General features: G+C 39.7%; 1 pseudogene; it reads left to right on the plus strand.

Annotated features, from left to right (window-relative positions):
- Positions 1-404: 404 nt before the first annotated feature.
- LOC149238880 (tropinone reductase-like 3 pseudogene) overlaps positions 405-21,319 on the plus strand; it is a 134,925-nt pseudogene continuing 114,010 nt past the window's right edge.

A 21,319-nucleotide genomic window follows, 5' to 3' on the forward strand; every position in this document is an offset into this window, starting at 1 on the left:
TGTGCAATTCTTAGAAGGAAGGCTCTACCTTCCTCCTAGAAAATGTGCAATTCTGGTTAGTGACTACCCTCCAGTCTTTTCTTGTGAAATTCTGAGAGGCAGTGATTGCTGGCCCAGAAAATTGAGCAACGCAGTCGCTGGGCCTACAGTACTTGCCAGTTGAAATTGCGCATTGCATAATCCCAGCACCCAACAGGCCAGTTTGGATTGCACATTGTGCAATTCCAACACTCAACCAGCCTCCCAACAGTCTAGAATTTCTTTTGGGCAGTTCCGACAGTTAGTCTCCCAGCCTCCCAGTGAAAATTATGCAATCCTTGCCAGTCAACCCCCAGGTATGTAGCATGTCATCCCTCAAGTTTCATTTGGTTTTAATTGACATATTTCTTGCCATGCATGTCGCCATGTGTCCAGATACAGCAGGTGTTTGTGCATATCTCAGTTGTTCAAGATCAATGGCCTCCAAGAGAGTAGGATCAAAGGACACCGATGGAAACGCAACTAGAGCAACAGTTGAGCGAGTGTTTACAAGTTTAATGATTTATGAAGACACCAAGATGATTATAGACAAAGACATCGAGTTGAAATGGTAAGATTTCAATGATGCATTCTTAGGCACATTTGGGGAAGGTCTCGAAGACTGCTAAGTCTATGTGAACATTCACAAGTCTGGCTTGTACCAGATTGCATGCAGGTATCCCACGTTCCCATGTGTGAACATGATACATTGGATCGTCTTTCACATCGATCCCGAGATGATGACATTGAGCAATGTCAGTGGGACGGAGATTGCTACCTTCAAGGCACATGATTATCAGCAGATGTACCATTTGTCGAAGCCAGTGATCACCATGGAGACACCCTTTAGCAAACCCGGAAGCAATGCTAATTCCAGTGATATCTTGAAGAACTAGGTAAACAAGCAGGCCAAATTCAGGATGACACCAAACCAGATTTACAAGACAAAGATACTATGGAAGACGTATCAATACTTGGTCATCTTTGTATGTCATTTGTATGACCAAGAGAGCACATATAGCTTCCCATAGAGTTGGGTGATCGCGTTGAACCAACTTGCCGCTGAAGGCAAAGAATGCAATTGGTCCGACATGTTGGCTCACAGTTTGAAGGAACATGTCGCAGGAGCTCGACAGCCACCCAAAGGTCAGCAAGAAGAAATCTACATGTCCGCCTACCTCTTGGATGCAATTTGTGCCCGTCAGGATTTACCAAGCATGAAGTGGGCATGGACATCGGCGAAAACCTCTATCAATACTTATTGTAAACTGTTTTCTGAATGAAGCTTCAGATGAGTTATCACACAACTCTCAGATCATTTTGTCACCCTACTGTACAAGATGATATTTGAGCAGAATCCACCTTGCATGTCAAAGGCGACGATGGAGGCACTAATCGATATAGCGGATTGGTATGCCTCACCATGCGACACCTTCATACAGATGTACATCATGGAGAAGCCTCTGCATGTTTCACCGAAGTTTGCCATGGGAAAGCTCGTCATGCAAGAAGTATCATACCACATGTCGGCAGGACTGTTAGCTAGTCTGCATCGGAAGAAGAAGGCACCTTGGCCCACTATTCTGTTGCGGATCAGGTTGTACGAGATACGGAACCTCGAGCATGCAAATTTCGAAACAAAGGAGATCAATAAATATCCTTTCGACGTCCGAAGCTTCAATCTGTATGACCCACAATGTATTGTGAAAGATCATTGCACGAGAGTACAGTTTCAGTGGATCCACGGGGCATGTCATTGGGCAAAGGGAGACCCATGAAGATATTGTTACAGCTTCTCCAGGCCCAATGAACCAGTCGACATCGCTGTGGAATGGTTAGCGAAGCATTCTGAAGCAGCATCCAAGAGAGAAACAACAGCAGCAGAGGTAAACATATCGGTGCGCGACAAAGGAAAGAGGAAGATTGTCGACAACACGGAGGCTAAACAAAGCTGTAAGTTCAGAGTAGGCCCACTTGTGCAGAAGAAACTTTGGCAGTAGAGGCAAAGAGGCAACAACGTGATAGGAGGACCCTGCAAAGGTAGAGAGCAAAACAGAGGATGAAGGAGACAATGAAGGAGTTGCATGTGTTGAAGGAGAAACTTCGGAAGGAACACAAGCTGCATAGACAGGAGAAGGAAGTGTAGCAGGAACAGGTACAACAGGGGTGAAACATATAAAGATAGATGAAATTGTGCCCATATAGGTAGTAGACTCATCCAAATAGCTGGCACCAAGCAGATAGGGTGAGCAGTTGCATGAGCAAGACTTTGCTCAAGAGATTGAACACACACTTGAGCAGATGGATATGGATATGGAGCAGCAAGAGTTAGAGAAAGACATCGACCTCAGGCCTTACCACCAAGAGGTCGACCCACTAGCTTCACCAGATTCAGAAGTAGAGAAAGTCCCAAGCAACCAAGGAGATATTGAGATCCTTGGAGGCAATTCGGAAGGAGAGATGCACAACATATCATTTGATGAGTCACAGCATAGAGTTGTGCAATCTCACAAAGTGTCTACTCCGAATGAAATCACATCTCCTACGCAGTTTGAGGAACGAGTGATCATGTTTGACGTGCGCAAGCATCCAACAGCATTGGCTGATGCTACCAGAGCATATGCCGAAGCCACTAGCTCAAGTGTTCGCTCCTTAATAGTTGAGAACAAGCGAATGGCTAAGGAGTTATAGATGACCAAGAAAGGAGGAGAACTGGTGACAACCCCGAGTAGAGTTGAAAAAGGCGATACTAGATGAAGTATGGTCCCTTGAGAGAGTCATGCAGGTGTTGTATTACAAGTTTGGTACCATGCATAAGGTAGTTTTCCATTTCAACGGTTGGCAATAGCGATGTGCTAGAAGAGCACGTATGTTGTAAAATGTACATACTGTTGTTGATTACATGCAAACATGGACAATGAGATACAAGGGAGCCCTGTTACACTTTCCCAAGATGACGAAGCCTAGAGTAGTCGAGCTGAAGGCACACATTCAAAGTTAGATCTAGAACTATGAAGATCTCTCGTAGCTCATCACTAGCTTTCAGGCTTCCCATGCATGTGTATTCAGGAGTATGGATGTTTTTGTGCGCACACATGCAATCCCATCTATTGGGACACTCATTGAGGCAAAGACAAAGGCATAAGTCCGATTGGACCTTGACTCATACTTTGACGAGTTGATGCGCATAGCCACCAGTGCAGACTTGGTGATCAGTGCAGACACCATGCATTAGTATGTTGCTGGTTCGACCGAACTCAAGACAATGATGTGCATGTTATCAGACGATTTGGATAGAGGAGGCGGAGAAATTTACCTAGATGTAGAGGCAAAATTTTGTTTCCAGAAATATGTCACCATAGAGTACATTGACACCATTGTGGATTACCGAGCTTGGCATCAGTTCACTACTTTTGACCACGATGAGGATGTCGAAAATTTGGTCTTCCCACAGTTTTTAGAGTCATAGTGATGTCTTACATGGCTTGCTCAATCCTATTTTGTCTCACATGGGTACCTATGCAGATTGTATGTAACTTATTTTCAAGTGGAAGTTCAAGTGTCGATAGTTGGATGTAACAGTCATAGAGTAGATTAAGAGTCATGATGTAGATGAATAGTCACAAATGGGAATGTCAAGGGCCACCCTACCTTTTGCTATATATAAGTCCCTCATAACTCATTGTAGAGGCTTTTGGTCAACCGAGCTTCTGATAGGAGTATCTTAGATAAATCTTGGAGAGTATTGTAATGAACCTTGGCTTCTCCACTGTGCAGAGCTAGTATATCTCTTTCGAGGAGCAAGCGACAGTGACTGTAACGTTCCACTGTTGGAACTAGTGGTTGGTCATGGTTGTATTGTATGATTGGAACTTTCACTTCTTAATATAATAGAGCCAACATGTTTCATGCATATGTCGTATTGTATTTCAGTTATCTTGTTTACTCTAAATGATATATGTATATGTCTTCTTACGCATGCATGTATGGCTTTCCTATATAAGTATGTATGAATATTACTGAAATGTGTTGTTAGTTTAACCATAACTTTGGATTGATAGCTTACTTACCTTCCAGTTTGTGATGCATCTTTGCTCGAGTGTTCCCTTCTTAACTCTGTGATTTCATAGGTTTCCAAGGGGTGCACTCACCTCACCCTCTATGTGTTAGAACCGTTCATGCACCTTCCTTTGCTTGCTGCATATGTCACACCCTTGCTACTAACATGGACATCTTTTAGAAGCTAAATTTGGATATTCCACAGTTTTCATCTTTAATTTTTCGACGTTTCGAGCCTAGACCAAGACTCATCATCAAGACTGATTTACAAAGAAGAGAGACAATAGAAATAAATATGGTTATGGTTGTGTGAAGTGTAGATCTAACTCTTTTCTTTATATTTTAACCCTTTTCTTTTCGATATCACGGATCTCTTTCCATGTTTCTCCTCTGTACAGGTTCAAGATAATGGTTTGTAGATTTCTGTGGTGTGGTTTTTTAGAAGCTAAATTTAGATATTCCACAGTTTTCATCTTTAATTTGTCGACTTTTCGATTCTAAACCAAGACTCATCATCAGGACTCATTTACAAAGAAGAGAGATAGTAGCAATAAATATGGTTATGTTTGTGTGAAGTGTAGATGTGACTCTTTTCTCTGTATTTTAACCCTTTTCTTTTCGAGATCACGGATCTCTTTCCATGTTTCCCCTCCATACAGGGTCAAGATAATGTTTTGTAGATTTCTGTGGTGTGGTTTTTTAGAAGATGAATTTTGATATTCCATAATTTTCATCTTTAATTTGTCGACGTTTCGAGTCTATACCAAGACTCATCATCAAGATTGATTTACAAAGAAGAGAGATAGTAGCAATAAATATGGTTATGGTTGTGTGAAGTGTAGATGTGACTCTTTTCTCTGTATTTTAAACCTTTTCTTTTCGATATCACGGATCTCTTTCCATGTTTCCCCTCCATACAGGGTCAAGATAATGGTTTGTAGATTTCTATGGTGTGGTTTTTTAGAAGCTGAATTTGGATATTCCATAGTTGTCATCTTTAATTTGTCGATGTTTCGAGTCTACACCAAGACTCATCATCAAGACCGATTTACAAAGAAGAGAGACAATAGCAATAAATATAGTTATGGTTGTGTGAAGTGTAGATCTAACTCTTTTCTCTGTATTTTAACCCTTGTCTTTTCGAGATCACTTAACTCTTTCCATGCTTCCCCTCTGTACAAGGTCAAGATAATGGTTTGTATATTACTGTGGTGTAGTTTTTTAGAAGCTGAATTTGGATATTCCACAGTTTTCATCTTTAATTTGTCGACATTTCGAGTCTAGATGAAGACTCATCATCATGACTGATTTACAAAGAAGAGAGACTATAGCAATAAATATCGTTATGGTTGTGTGAAGTGTAGATGTGACTCTTTTCTCTGTATTTTAACCCTTGTATTTTCAAGATCACGGATCTCTTTCCATGTTTCCCCTCCATACAGGGTCAAGATAATGGTTTGTAGATTTCTGTGGTGTGTTTTTTTAGAAGATGAATTCAGATATTCCATAGTTTTCATATTTAATTTGTCGATGTTTCGAGTCTAGACCAAGACTCATCATCACGACTGATTTACAAAGAAGAGAGACAGTAGCAATAAATATGGTTATGGTTGTGTGAAGTGTAGATGTGACTCTTTTCTTTGTATTTTAACCCTTGTATTTTCGAGATCACGGATATCTTTCCATGTTTCCCCTCCGTACAGGGTCAAGACAATGGTTTGTAGATTTCTGTGGTGTGGTTTTCTAGAAGTTGAATTCAGATATTCCACAGTTGTCATATTTAATTTGTCGACATTTCGAGTCTAGACCAAGACTCATCATCAGGACTAATTACAAATAAGAGAGACAATAGCAATAAATATGGTTATGGTTGTGCGAAGTGTAGATCTGACTCTTTTCTCTGTATTTTAACCCTTGTCTTTTCAAGATCACAGATCTATTTCCATGTTTCCCCTCCGTACAGGGTCAAGATAATGGTTTGTAGATTTCTTTGGTGTGGTTTTTTAGAATCTTAATTCGGATATTCCACAATTTTCATCTTTAATTTGTCGATTTTTCGAGTGTAGACCAAACTCATCATCAGGACTGATTTACAAAGATAAGAGACAATAGAAATAAATATGGTTATGGTTGTGTGAAGTGTAGATGTGACTCTTTCCTTTGTATTTTAACCCTTGTCTTTTCGAGATCACGGATCTCTTTCCATGTTTCCTCTCCGTACAGGGTAAAGATAATGGTTTGTAGATTTCTGTGGTGTGGTTTTTTAGAATCTGAGTTCAGATATTCCACAGTTTTCATCTTTAATTTGTCGACGTTTCGAGTCTAGACCAAGACTCATCATCAAGACTGATTTAGAAAGAAGAGAGACAGTAGCAATAAATATGGTTATAGTTGTGTGAAGTGTAGATTTGACTCTTTTCTCTATATTTTAACCCTTGTCTTTTTGAGATCACGGATCTCTTTCCATGTTTCCCCTCCGTACAGGGTCAAGATAATGGTTTGTATATTTCTCTGGTGTGGTTTTTTAGAAGCTGAATTAGGATATTCCATAGTTTTCATCTTTAATTTCTCGACGTTTCGAGTCTAGACCAAGACTCATCATCAGGACTGATTTACAAAGAAGAGAGACAATAGCAATAAATATGGTTATGGTTGTGTGAAGTGTAGATGTGACTATTTTCTTTGTATTTTAACCCTTGTATTTTCGAGATCACGGATCTCTTTCCATGTTTCTGCTCCATACAGGTTCAAGATAATGGTTTTTATATTTATGTGGTGTGGTTTTTTAGAAGCTGAATTTGGATATTCCATAGTTTTCATCTTTAATTTGTCGACGTTTCGAGTCTAGATAAAGACTCATCATCAGGACTGATTTACAAAGAAGAGAGACAGTAGCAGTAAATATGCTTATGGTTTTGTGAAGTGTAGATCTGACTCTTTTCTCTGTATTTTAACCCTTGTCTTTTGGAGATCACAAATCTCTTTCCATGTTTCCCCTCCGTATAGGGTCAAGATAATGGTTTGTAGATTTCTGGGCGATACCGTATGACCCACTGCTGTGACTCTTACACCAAACAGTTTGAGATCTAGTTGAGACTTCTTACCGAGGAGATCCCTTGACATGTTGGCGGGTCCGACATTGTCAACAAAATTCTAAAATGTTAAGTTTTGATACCATATAACAATATCACAAATACAAAGAAAACTTAGATTACATTCACAATGAAAAAGCAAATATTTCTTATAAAGAGTTAGGAGCCAATAGAGTTAATCAACTTTATGAATATAAGATATACAAAATAACACACTAAAATGAAATAAAACTTAAAATAATCTAAAATCCAAATAACTTTATTAATAGCCATATCTAATATAATAAGTAACTAAAATAAAATAAAACTTAAGGTAATCTAAAATCCAAATAACTTTATTAATAACCATATCTAATATATTAGTAACCATTATGCTTTAATACATACCTTAATATGTTTTCTTTCCTTAATACCATAAAAATTGCTTTATAATATAATTTAATTAGAAAGAAAATGTTGACCTAGGTTGTCATTGATGTCAATATGGCAATATTCTAGATACTAGATGATGATATGGAGCCAAGAGGAATCAGAACAAATCCATGAACAGATAGGAGCAAGGCCATCAGGATAGCCAAGCCATAAGCAATAGGATTTACCAGAGGAGGATTATCAAAGCATATTACATGATACCAGAGAAAGAGAGGCATTCATATATGCAAGGAGGTCTTTGAAAGACACTGCCAAGCTAGAGGAGCCACATTGGACTTAGAGGAGCTGCAGGAGGAGCCATATATATATATATATATATATACGGAAACAGACATATCAGAGCAAGGAGGAATATCAGAGCAAGAGGAGCCATATATGTATATGTCATATATGTATGCGCCAAAGAAGAGGAGCACACAGAGCCATCAGAGGAGCCAAGAGGAGCAAACAGAGCCATTAGAGGAGCCAAGAGGCAGCAAACAGAGCTATCAGAGCAACAAAGGAAACATACTACACTATAAGGAGCCATCAGAGGAGCAATGGATGCATTTAACAACTATCAGGAGCTATCGGAGCAAGAATGTCAAAAAATGCACTATCAGGAGCTATCGATGGCCAAAAACCCATATATGTGTGCTTTAACATTATTGGCAGCCAAAAACCATATAAATATGCATTTAACGAAAACGGAGGTGGAAGACTTAGTTATATATGCAAATACATCATCGACAGCAAAAACCATGCTTATATGCGTTTAACACTATCGGAGGTGCAAATAGAGGCCAAAGCATATATATATTTTCCAAATACACTATCGAAGGTGGAGCAGTATATTACATTGGCAGGTTCTATCTAAGTGTCACCCATGAAACCTTTGATTGCGATAATGTATGCAGACCTGATGGTCCTATTATATCGCACGCTATTGTTATATTGCATCCGCGGTAATTGCGATGTATAAAGGGTTGTCAACCCAAACTCCCGACTGCGATGTTTATATGGATATCATATAACTATGATATATGCAGACTCGCGACGACATTGTGTTATGGTTGAATTCTATATCTCATTTTCCCATTGCAACAATACACAAAGGAATTTCACTCTCTCGAGCGCCGATTGTGATGTAAGTCATGGCCCCAATGGTCTGACTGCAACATGGTTCAATGCAATATCGCATCCCTAAGTGGATCAGCCATCGACCATCGGAGGTGTCATGGGCCCGACATATAAAGAACCTCCGGAAGTAACGAATCACCGATTGTGATTTAAGCAGTGGACTCGATACAGGAATAGATGTGGGTAAAATAAATTTGAAGTCAGCCTTTAGCATTTTTCGCTTGTTTTTCATATATTTCTTGTGTAACTCAAAAATGTATTGTGCTGGGCTTGTGAGGCAAAAATACATTAAGGAATGGTCTTGATAGTTTAGGAGGCTGAAATACATCGGTTGCGATTGCGATAGGACGTGGCATGTCCGTTACACTGTAAAGCTCTAAGTATGCCTGCTATCATTGTTGAAAGGAGCACTGTTATAGTTTTAACCAGGAAGATGTGTTCTCTGTGTATTATTTGGCACTCGCTCATGACTTAACGTGTCCTGTGAGAATGAATAGACAGAGGAAACTGAAAGCTGGGAAGCTAAAGAGGCAAGTGAGCGTTGAGGAAGCAAAAGGGCTAGCGAAGAGGGGAAACCGAGAGACAGAAGAATGGGGAACATATAAGACAGGAAAAATAGAGAATAGAGGTTGTTGCTACTATTGAACACTGTGGAAATAAGCTAGAGGAGATAGAGGCCATGTGAGGGTCTAGCAGAACAGAAAGAGGATCCAACAGAACGGAAAGAGGGCCGAAGGGCCAATATGACAATAGACAGTCGAAGGGGAGAAGTAGCCAATAGAGAACATACACTTGAATAGGAAGTTTTTCTTTATGTAGAGCTTAGTGCAGCTAATAGTAGACTGACTAGAGATGTGTGAAGCCATTATCAGAGAGCATGCAGGCTATTGGAGACTATGTGTGGGCAGTGTGCAGAGTTGTAAAGACTCATTCATAAGAAGACTGGTTGTCATTGATACTGTAGCTTGGAGACTACAGTGAAGTTGTAAACATACAAAACTTAGCAGAGAAGAGTTTTGAGAGCAGAAGATTACTATCAAACATACCTTGACAAGATTGGGTTGGAACCCTTGGGGTTGGTGCCTCAGAAGTGAGAAGGATTGGTGCCCTTGGGACTGGTGCCTCAGAAGTGAGAAGGATTGGAGTCCTTGGGGCTGGTGCCTCAAAAGTGAGAAGGATAGGAGTCCTTGGGGTTGATGCCTCAGAAGTAAGAGGGATTGGAGTCTGTGGGACTGGTGTCTCAAGAAATGGAAGGAATGAAGTCCTTGGGAGTTGGTGCTCCTAAGTCCAAGATCAGTGTCTTGGCGAAATAGAGTTGGTGCTCTGGAGGTTGGAGCCTCACTAAAGTCCGAGTTGGAGCTTGGCAACCAATTGCAACCACTTATATATTGTATCTATTTTACTGCAAATATTATATTAATAAAACCATTTATTATTGTTGTTCTTCTTGTGTTCTGAATATAAATTGTTTAACTGGTAAACAATAGTCGGAAAAAGAAATACTGATTCACGCCCCCCTCTGGTATTTCCAACAATTGGTATCAGAGCTGGTACCTTCATTCAAAGCTTAACAGCTTGAAGGTTGACTTGTAGAACACAAATGGCGAAGCCAAGGAAGAAAGTCTCCAATCCTCCTAAGGATGTGTCTCCCTCTACTACTAAAATAGAAGACAATCAATTTGAGGAGGCTGCAGGGCTCAATGGGAACTTTAATATATGGGAAGTAAGAATGAGGAATTTATTACAGACTCAAGGTATTGAAATCTGGAAATCATTGATTGATGATAGTAGGATGGATAAAGAATCCAAGGAGTGCAATGCAAAAGCAGTAAAGGCAATTTTGAACGGGCTACCTGATTTTGTAAAGAAAAAACTAGGAAAAGATTCATTAGCAAAGGGAATATGGGACAAACTTCATGATCTTCACTCAAAAGGAGCATTGACCATGACCATCAGTCAAGAAGATGATGGAAATCAAGAAGGAAATCCAGAAACCATCATAGAAGTTGAACATGAGAATGATGCCATCAAGGCTAAAACAAACCTAGAATATGAAGAGAATGAAAAAGACTTTGTAGAAGATCTCCTCGCTCAACTTATGGCTGCCATCGAAGAGATTAATAATCTGAAAAAGGAAAGAAACACCATGATCTGTTAGCTGAAAGCAAAGGATGAAGAAATCTTCAAATTAAAATCTAACATCAAGCTTCTCAAGGCTGAAACATGTAAAGCTACAAGGATCAAGGAAGAAATGGAGAGTAGTCAAGCAAAGAATGAAGAAATCATCAAAATAAAGTTAGATATCATCTCCCTTAAACTAGAAGCAGATGAAGCTACTCGTATCAAGGAAGAAGCTGAGAAACAACTTGCTAAGAAGAATAATGCATGTGAAAGATTAGAAGAAGAGATTGTATTCGTCAAAACAAAGGTTGAAGGGATGAAAAAAATCTTGAAGAGCTCTCAGGCCTTGGATGACATGCTCGACTATCATAGATGTCCATCTGATAAATTAGGTCTCGGGTATGTAGGTGAATCATCAAACAAGAATGAAAATGATTCAAACAAAAGAGATGTGAAGATTCCAGAAAGAAATGGTGATGCTCCCAGCTCCAGCAAAGGCAAGGAGAAAAATCAAGGCTACAATAGAAGAAATCCTACTCCAAGAAGAAATCTAGCTCCAAGAAGAAATGTAGATGATGTCAAAGATGCGAGAGGCAATGGTTATTATCAAAGGATCTCAAGGTAGAAAGGCTTCAGAAGTACATCAAGGAAATCTCCATCTCCTAGGTACCAAAGTTAATTTTTTGGTTATTGTTATTCTTGTACAAACTTTGGTCACATGGCAAAAGACTGTAAAGCATATCATAGAGATAGATATTATAGTCCCCAACAATCCCCAAGAAACAATTTTTTAGGAGGAAAACATGAATTCTTATTCATGAACAATGTAGAATGCTTCAAGTGTCATAACATTGGTCATATGGCACCATACTGTAACTTAACTTGGGCTCTTACACAAGATAGAACCATGAAAAATAAGAAAGTTACACAAGTATGGAGAAGGAAGGAAATACAATCCGAAAGTCCCTTGAGCTCTCCAGCCAATAACATATGTCATTGGCCTGAGTTTTGACAATCTAAGCATTTTATGAGAAGTCTCTTCCAAAAGGAGATGATGCATATAGTTAGGGTGAGCCTGTGATTCTTGATCATTATTGTTAAAGCTATTAGTGAAAGGGTCCTTATGAAATCCTTGCTGAACTATATTAACAATCATTCTTTGATAAAGATCATTTCTCAGGGGTACTCCATTGAAGCATATGATCCTGTGACCATTCTTTAGACTGTTGTTAAAGATGCTTTCCACTTAATCACTAACTAGTATTTGAAGCAATAGAGAAAGTCATCTAATGCTAGAGAAAACAGGGTAAACAACCATGGTGTTGTTATCACAGAAGTTTATGTCTTAAGTCATGGATTCAATGTGAAAACATATAAATTTTGGACACTAATAGAGGTAGTCTTCAAACAAACAGATACATCTGGAATGGAGTTTGAAGTAAGAGCAGCTGGCAACATATAACAAACTGAAGCATTCCAAATAGATGAAAATTAGCAGAATGATTTTAAAAGACAGCCATAGATTGTATATCTAAATCTGCTAGGAGAAATAACATGCAGAGACTTGTACAAGAACATAAGGAAAAGATGGTTTGTAGAATGGAGAATGTTGTGTAGTCAAGCATAACTTAAGCTGGTACAGATAACTTAAGAAATATAGCAACAGTAAGGCACAACCCCTCACATTTTTGTCCAGATGCAATGATGATTGAATACTACATGGCAGTAACTTAAGGAGAAGCACAGAGACACAAAGGAGCTCAGATCTGAAGAAAGATAGCAAGAAAGACAATCTCAGGGGCACTTTCTCTTGATTCAAACTATGAAGGCCTCTCAATGTTACCTGTGGAGACAACAATATGGATTGAAGAATAAAAGCCTAGACTCAGACACTTGGTGTATATCTATTTGAAATTTGATTGTAAGCATTGAAGTAGAGCACCTTTAAGTATTGGAGAAGCCATGATAAGGTAGTTCTGAGACATGAAGAGGGAATAATGTGCAAATTGATGATAAAACATCAATCATTATATCCTGAGTAAAAAGAGGAAGAGCACTATGACAGTGGGAGTCACAGACCCATGAAGATCTACCATTCATGAAGAATAGAATCAGTTTGATAGGGGGAGTCCCAGAGCACTCCTTTGCCATTGATGTCAAAGGGGGAGAGAAGAAGAATATTTCCATCAATAACAAAGGGTAAGATTGTTGACCTAGGTTGTGATTGATGTCAATATGGCAATATTCTAGATACTAAATGATGATATGGATCCAAGAGGAAGCAAAACAAATCCATGAAGAGATAGGAGAAAGGCCATCATGATAGCCAAGCCATAAGAAAGAGGAGTTACCAGAGGAGGCTTATCAAAGCATATTACAGGATATCAAAGCAAGAGATGCATTCATATATGCAAGGAGGTCTTTGAAAGACACTTCCAAGCCAGAGGAGCCACATTGGACTAAGAGGAGATGCAGGAGGAGCCATAGATATATATATATATATATATATATATATATATATATATATATATATATATATATATATATATATATATATATATATATATATATATAGAGGAAACAGACATATCAGAGCAAGGAGGCATATCAGAGCAAGAGGAGCCATATATGTATATGTCATATATATATGCGCTAAAGAAGAGGAGCACACAGAGCCATCAGAGGACCCAAGAGGAGCAAACAGAGCCATAGGAGGAGCCAAGAGGTAGAAAACAGAGCTATCGGAGCTACAGAGGAAACAGACTGCACTATCAGGAGCCATCGAAGGAGAAATGGATGCATTTAACAACTATCGGGAGCTATCGGAGCAAGAATGTCAAAAAATGCACTATTGGGAGCTATCGGCGGCCAAAAACCCATATATGTGTGCTTTAACATTATCGGCGGCCAAAAACCATATAAATATGCATTTAATGCAAACGAAGGTGGAAGACTTGGTTATATATGCAAATACACCATCGGCAGCAAAAACCATGCTTATATGCGTTTAACACTATCGGAGGCGCAAACGGAGGCCAAAGCATATATATATATATATATATATATATATATATATATATATATATATATATATATATATATATATATATATATTCCAAATACACTATCGGAGGCGGAGCAATATATTATATTGGTGGGTTTTATCTAAGTGTCACCCTTGAAACCTCTGATTGCGATAATGTATGCGGACCCGATGGTCCTATTATATTGCACCCCATTGTTATATCGCATCCATGGTAATCGTGATCTATAAAGGGTTGTCAACCCTAAACTCCTGACTGTGATGTTTATATGGATATCATATAACTATGATATGTGCGGATCGGCTGCGGCATTATGTTATGGTTGAATGCTATATTGCATTCGCCCATTGCAACAATACACAAAGGAATTTCACTCTCCCGAGAGCCGATTGTGATGTAAGTCACAGACCTAATGGTCTGATTGCAACATGGTTCAATGCAATACCGCATATGCAAGTGGATTGGCTTTCGACCATTGGCGGTGTCATGGGATCAACATATAAAGGACCTCCGGAAGTCGTGAATCGCTGATTGCGATTTAAACAGTGGACCCGATATAGGAATATATGCGGGTAAAATAAATTTGAAGTCCACCTTTAGCGTTTTTCTTCTATTTTTCATATATTTCCTATGTAACTCAAAAATTGTACTACACTGGGCTTATGAGGCAAAAATACATTAAGGAATGGTCCCGATAGTTCAAGAGGCTGAACTACACCCATTGCGATTGCAATAGGACGTGGCATGTCTGTTACACTGTAAAGCTTTGTGTATGCCTGCTATCATTGTCGAAAGGAGCACTGTTACAGTTTTAACTGGGAAGATGTGTTCTTCGTGGATTATTTGGCACTCTCTCATGAATTAACATGTCCCGTGAGCACAAATAGGAAAACGAAACCAAAAGCTAGGAAGTTGAAGAAGAAAGCGAGCGTTGAGGAAGCAAAAGGGCCAGCGAAGAGGGGAAACCAAGAGACAGAAGAATAGGGAACATATAAGAGAGGAACAATAGAGAGCAGAGGTTTTTGTTGCTATTGAACGCTGTGGAAATAAGCTGGAGGAGACAGAGGCTGTGTGAGGGTCCAATAGAATAGAAAGAGGATCTAGCATAACAGAAAGACGACCAAAGGGCCAACAAGATAGTAGACAGTCGAAGGGGAGAAGTAGCTAGTAGAATACAAAAGCTTGAATTGGAAGTTGTTCTTTATGCAGAGCTTAGTGCAGCTAACAATAGACTGACTAGATATGTGTGAAGACATTATCAGAGAGCATGAAGGCTATTGGAGACTATGTGTGGGAAGTGTGCAGAGTTGTAAAGATTCATTCATAAGAAGACTGGTTGTCATTAATACTGTAGCTTGGAGACTACAATGAAGCTGTAAACAAACAAAACTCAACAGAGAAGAGTTCTGAGAGCAGAAGACTACTATCAAACATACCTTGACAAGATTGGGTTGGAACCCTTGGGGTTGGTGCCTCAGAAGTGAGAAGGATTGGAGTCCTTGGGGCTTGTGCCTCAGAAGTGAGAAGGATTGGAGTCCTTGGGGCTGGTGCCTCAGAAGTGAGAAGGATAGGAGTCCTTGGGGTTGATGCCTCAGAAGTAAGAGGGATTGGAGTCTGTGGGACTGGTGTCTCAGGAAATGGAAGGAATGAAGTCCTTGGGAGTTGGTGCTCCTAAGTCCAAGATTGGTGTCTTGGCAAAATATAGTTGGTGCTCTGGAGGTTGGAGCCTCACCAAAGTCCGAGTTGGAGCTTGGAAATTGATTGCAACCACTTATATATTGTATCTATTTTACTGCAAAGATTATATTAATAAAAGCATTTATTATTGTTGTTCTTCTTGTGTTCTGAATATAAATTGTTTAACCAGTAAAACAATAGTCGGAAAAAGAAATACTGATTCACCCCTCCCTCTCAATATTTCCAACAGAAAGATATCAGATTTATACACATACATCTCATATATAATTAGGCTCCCTTCTCTAACCTCTTCACCCTTGTGGACAACCATCATATAATCACCACTAAGTTTTGCCAAGGCCTATTCACCCTTGTTTACAACCATCATATAACCAACAATAGGTTTTGCGAAGACTTTTGGCATGTTTCCAATAATTATGCTTTGGAAAATGTTTTAGGCATTGATGTTGTGTACATTTAAATATCAACAACTACCGAAAATGATTGATTATTAATTAAAATTTGGTATCTATTTGTAAAAAATAATAAATCCTCATAAGCTTATGAAACAACATCATTTAGAATAGAAAAACAATTTTAGAGGGAGATGTTGTGGGAGTACACTTAACAAAATCACCCGTAGTCCAAAAATGAGAGATTTTAGAAATTGAGGTAGGATTGGGATTTGGATGTAACCTTGATGGTGTAGAATAAGTGTGCACAAACACAATTGAAAAAAAAATGCTTCAATGTATTTTCCATATTTTTCCCAAGCTTGGGTTGTGAGATTATTGTAAGTGTTGCGTTGCATGCTTATTGTTCAAGAATTTTGTATTTTAACATGTGGAATCTCTTCTTTTTTCTTAAAAAATTGGAAGGGTATTTTGGTTATGAAATAAATTAGATCAAAATCATTATTTTAGTTTTTCATAAAAGCATTTTAGTAATGCTTTTTTAGACTTGTTTACCTACAAAAGATATGTTTGACACAATCGTTGATTTTTCTCAAAAGTAAATTTTAATAAATTTTGAAAGAATCCACCCAAGCCTTAAGGTTTCTTGGAGTTGTTTTTTTTATCTTTTAGTCTTACTATGAAATGAAATATTAAATTATTGCAGCAAATGTTTCACTTCATTTAGTATAAATCACACGGTAGCCTAAGAAAACAAATACCAATCAAATGTACTTCAAACGAACAAGTTACAATCCTTACGAAATCTTTTTCCAAGCATATATTAGATTTGAAATGTCTTATAAAATCTACATGTACACAAAATTTGGATAGTTAGAACACTTCACACACACATCAAAGAGATGAACTACATATATGTTCAAACTTATCACAAGTTAGTCCAAGTCAAGCTCTCCAACCCTAGCTAGAGAAACCATAAGAATATCTTAGCCATTAATTCCTCCCAGCTAGGGATCATTCCTAATCAAATTTGGTTATTCCATCAATGATCCTTAGTAAGATATCATCACATTGGCTAGTTTTCCTTGGCATGTACACTTGCATCCTAATGAGCCCCAATTTTTGGTACAATTTGGGCTCATTTGGCCTACTTACCTTGCTCAACCATTCATCTTTTATCACTTATGCATTCATTTCTTAGTATATTTGTGTTATTTGTAGGAAGAAGGGCAGGCATTATATCTATGTGGCTAATACATGATGATTTCAGGTTTTTGGCATTAAAGAGAGCAAAAGACCACGCAGAAGGAGACAAGGAGACAACAAAGGTGGCATTGCAAGTTTATAGGGAGGTTGTCTACAGCCTTAAATAACCTCCCTCGTGATTTTCACCTTAACTCCGAGCTCCAACAGCTCTCCCCACCGAGCTTAGAGGCAACCAACAGATTCTACAAGATCAGCAGTTTGACTTTCAGTTAGACATCCAAGCTCCACGAATGGAGGAAGCCACCTTGATCTTCATTGTGTATAAATATGAAGGTCGTAGCCTTTGATAGGAGCTTTTTGAATCTTTGAACTATTATTGTACTTTCTGAGCACGAGCTACAGCTCGGTGTTTGTTTTTGTAAGCCAGTTTTGGCATGACATTAGACTTTTGATTATGAATAAAGGCAAGCAGATTTGGATCTAATTCTGAGCTTTTAAGGGAGCTATAGCTCTCAGGTTAGGGCCCAACCTGAGAGCAATAGACCTCCTCTTCGTTGTATTGTTACTTGTTTCCTTGCAGCACTTTATTTCCTCTGTTTTGATATGCACTTAGAATTTACAGTCTGCTGATTTGATTTCTTGTATGTGATTGAGTAGGATTCATTTACAGTTCAAGTGCTTTCAGTTGCTGAGATTAGAGTAGGAGGATTGTAATTCATTAGAGCTCAAAAAAGGTTGATAGTGCACCAGCTGCCATCTCTGTCTAGAGATTGGGGGTGTGGGCTGTACCAACCACCAAAAACGCAGTCTTATGCTTTCATGCAAGCTGCCACACAGTCGTTGCAATCGTAGATCTTTCCATGCATTTTTCTCTAGAGCCATACTTCTTCATTCTAACTCCATGCACGACTTCTCTTCACGATTTACATTGTTGTTCATTGGTTAAATAGCACAGGTAGCACAGGTTAATGGATTCTCGTTTTTGGTGCAAGACATAAGCAATTTGTTTTATTTACACTGCTCAGTATCACTCCATTTCCTTCTTCTTCTTCTTACCCATGCCTAAAGCCACCTACTCGACCTCTGTTCAGTTCGTTTACCTTCCAACTCTTCCATTGCCCACGTAGCTCCATTTCCTTGACCTTTCGTTGCTCCCATCCTTCCATCCACCAACCACTTCATGCACTCTTTCTCCATCTTATTTCTCTGCTTCTGAGCCATCACAAGCTCCATCTCCATCTTACATATCCACCCATACCGCTCCATCACCTCACCATCACCCAAAACTCCCACGGTAGAACATCCTATAGGAGCTAGCAGACTTCCTGTAGATTTCCTGAGTTTCCTGTAGGATCCCCTGCAGACATCCTGTAGGAGCCTGCAAACTCGGTTGCCGAGCACCTGAACATTGTGGACTTCTGTGGACTGATGCTAGGGACCCCCTGGGACCTCTCCTAGCCCTCCTGACCTTTCCCAAGCTTTCTCTCCCTTCGCACCACCTCTGCACAGCCAAACCCTAATAAGAAACAAAATCATAATCACTCCATCCACTTAAGCAAAAATACAAAAACAATGTTCTTTTTAATGGAAGTAGTTTGAGTTCATGAATTTCACATCACTAGAAGTAATGGCATCATTTTTAGACATTGGCACTCTCACTATTGCATCATAGAGGTTAAACTAGTCAGATTAGGGTTTACTAGGGTTTCCATGTTTTGGTTAGCTTTCAGTTCATTTTTTCAAAGTAGATTACTTTCCGTTGAGATAGCCTTCGTCCATCATTTAGAAAGCTTCTTCTGAGAACATATAGAAGTTGGCTTGAGCCCTAACGGACTTGTGCCAGCTGACCAAGTGAAAACTGCGACAAGAGCTAGTACTTGTGCATACAGCACCGTCGCTTCCAAGTTTGTACGAACTACCGGGTTGATAAAATTAGAGATAGGAAGCCCCAGGAGTTGTAGCATTATTGCTACAATACTGGAGCCCACCATCTTTTTGGCGCAGTTGCCGGGGAAGCGTCAAAGTATTAGTAATTGTTGCTTTTCTTCTATTTTCTTACTCTTGCCTTCTGCTAAGTAGTTTATTTCATTTCCATTCTGCAAAAGTTTCATAGATTAGCATTTCCTGCTTTCATAGATTAGCATTTCCTGCTTTCATAGATTAGCATTTCCTGCTTTCATAGATTAGCCTTTCTTGCTTTCATAGATTAGTGTTTTAATTCTGCAAGCGTAGACTAGCATTTCCATTCTTGCAATTTCATTTGAGCAAAGTAGATTAGTTCTTTCCTGCTTTCAGTTTAATTCTGCATCTTTATAGTTAGTTGTAGATCAATCTGTTTCAGTTTTGCAGGTACCACAGAAAAAAGCAAAAGCAATCAAAGAAAAAAAAAAGTCTTTTCCATTACATGCCTCGTAGAAACCGAGATAAATCAGGAAAATTCCTACCCAACACCCCCACCACATCACTGAGTCACCCTTCTCTCTTCTTCGGTGACAGTGATCCAGAAGAACCTATAGGTGAACCTCCTGAGATATACGAAGATCCTAAAGCAGAAGAAGAATTAGATACCATCCCATCTGAAACTATGGCTGACAATAGAAGAGAAGATGAGAGAATAGAAGGTTCCTTCCCCATCCGAGAGACCAATGGAGAGATGAAAATGAAGAACATTAGCCCATCCGCCTTACCTCACTTCCATGGACTGACTACTGAAGATCCTGATGCCTTCCTGTTTGAGTTTGCTGTCCTTTGTAGAACCTATGACTATACTGAAGATGAGCAAAAGCTGAAACTCTTCCCTTCCACTCTTAAGGACGCAGCATTACGCTGGTTCATGGGCTTACCTGGGAATAGTATCACCACTTGGGCTCAGATGCAGCAAGCTTTCAATACCAAATACAGGGATTACTGTAGGTCTAAGGAAACCAAGGGAGAAATCTTTCGGATGACCATGGGAAATGATGAGTCCTTAGAGGATTATGAGGAGAGGTTCCAACTTAGCTATAAGCGGGCCAGGTGCACACTTGACCCTGAATCCCTCAAGTTGGTCCTGCTCCGAGGAGTCCCTGAAGACCTCTTAGATACCCTTCACATGTTAGCTGAGGGGGACATTTACCAACTTCCTTATGAGGACATCAACACTGTGTTTAGAAACCACTCCAGGGCAGCTCGGAAACGAGGTAGAGGAAACCTCCTCTCAACTAGTGTCCCTTTCTCCAAACATGAGCTTGCAAATCAATTAGAAGATCTTAAGATTGAGGTGAGACAGACCATTGCCATGCAGCTGGACACATTCAGGATCCAGCAGAAGAAAGAAGAAGCTGAGAGAGCCTTGGCTGTCTTCTGCCCTAGGTGCACAAGGAGACACCCTAAGAACGAATGCCCATTGCATTCGGTTGAAGTGTGTTTCGTTTGTGAGGAGGACCATCCCACAAACCAATGTCCAACCTTACCTGGATTTAAAGCCATGTACCAAGGGACAGAAGCTCCCACTGAACCTCTCTATTACCTCAACCAAAGGAGGCCACAAGGACCTAGAACTTACCAGCAGGGGATGCAAGGGGCACCTCAAGCTTATTACAACCCCAACCAATCGACTCCTATGCCTTCCTGGGGTCCCCCTGCTCATCCTTCCTGGTCTATGCCTCCTCCATGGTCTTATCCACCTCAGTACCCTACTCAACCTACTTCTCATTCATATCATTCACATGCCCAGCCACAGCCTCAGTGGAATGCACCTCAGTCGGGGTGGAGGCCCCAATACAACACTCCTCCTGCCATTTTGCCTCCACCACCAGTTCAACCTCAACCATTACCTCCTGCTCCTCCAAGGCAACCCCAAATACCTGCTCAACCGAACCCGAACCCCAACAATAGACAGGCCCAACAGGTATACGCTGGGGAAACATCATGCCCTACCTATGCTGTGGAGATCCAGGAGATCAATCTTCGATCTGGCAAGACTCTTCCAGATCGCCAACCTCCTCCCCCAGAGGATGAGGAAGATAAACAGGAAAGTGAACCAAAGGCTATTCCACCCTTTCCTGAGAGACTAATAGCCACCACACAACCCAACCCAGAGGAGGATGAGCTTCTGGGTGAGCTTAAGCAGTTGTGTGTAAAAATACCACTTCTCCAA

The sequence above is a fragment of the Pinus tabuliformis genome, chromosome 8, assembly GCF_031772625.1.
Source record: "Pinus tabuliformis cultivar Carrire ecotype Pingquan chromosome 8, CPIR1, whole genome shotgun sequence".
Classification (NCBI taxonomy): Eukaryota; Viridiplantae; Streptophyta; class Pinopsida; order Pinales; family Pinaceae; genus Pinus; species Pinus tabuliformis.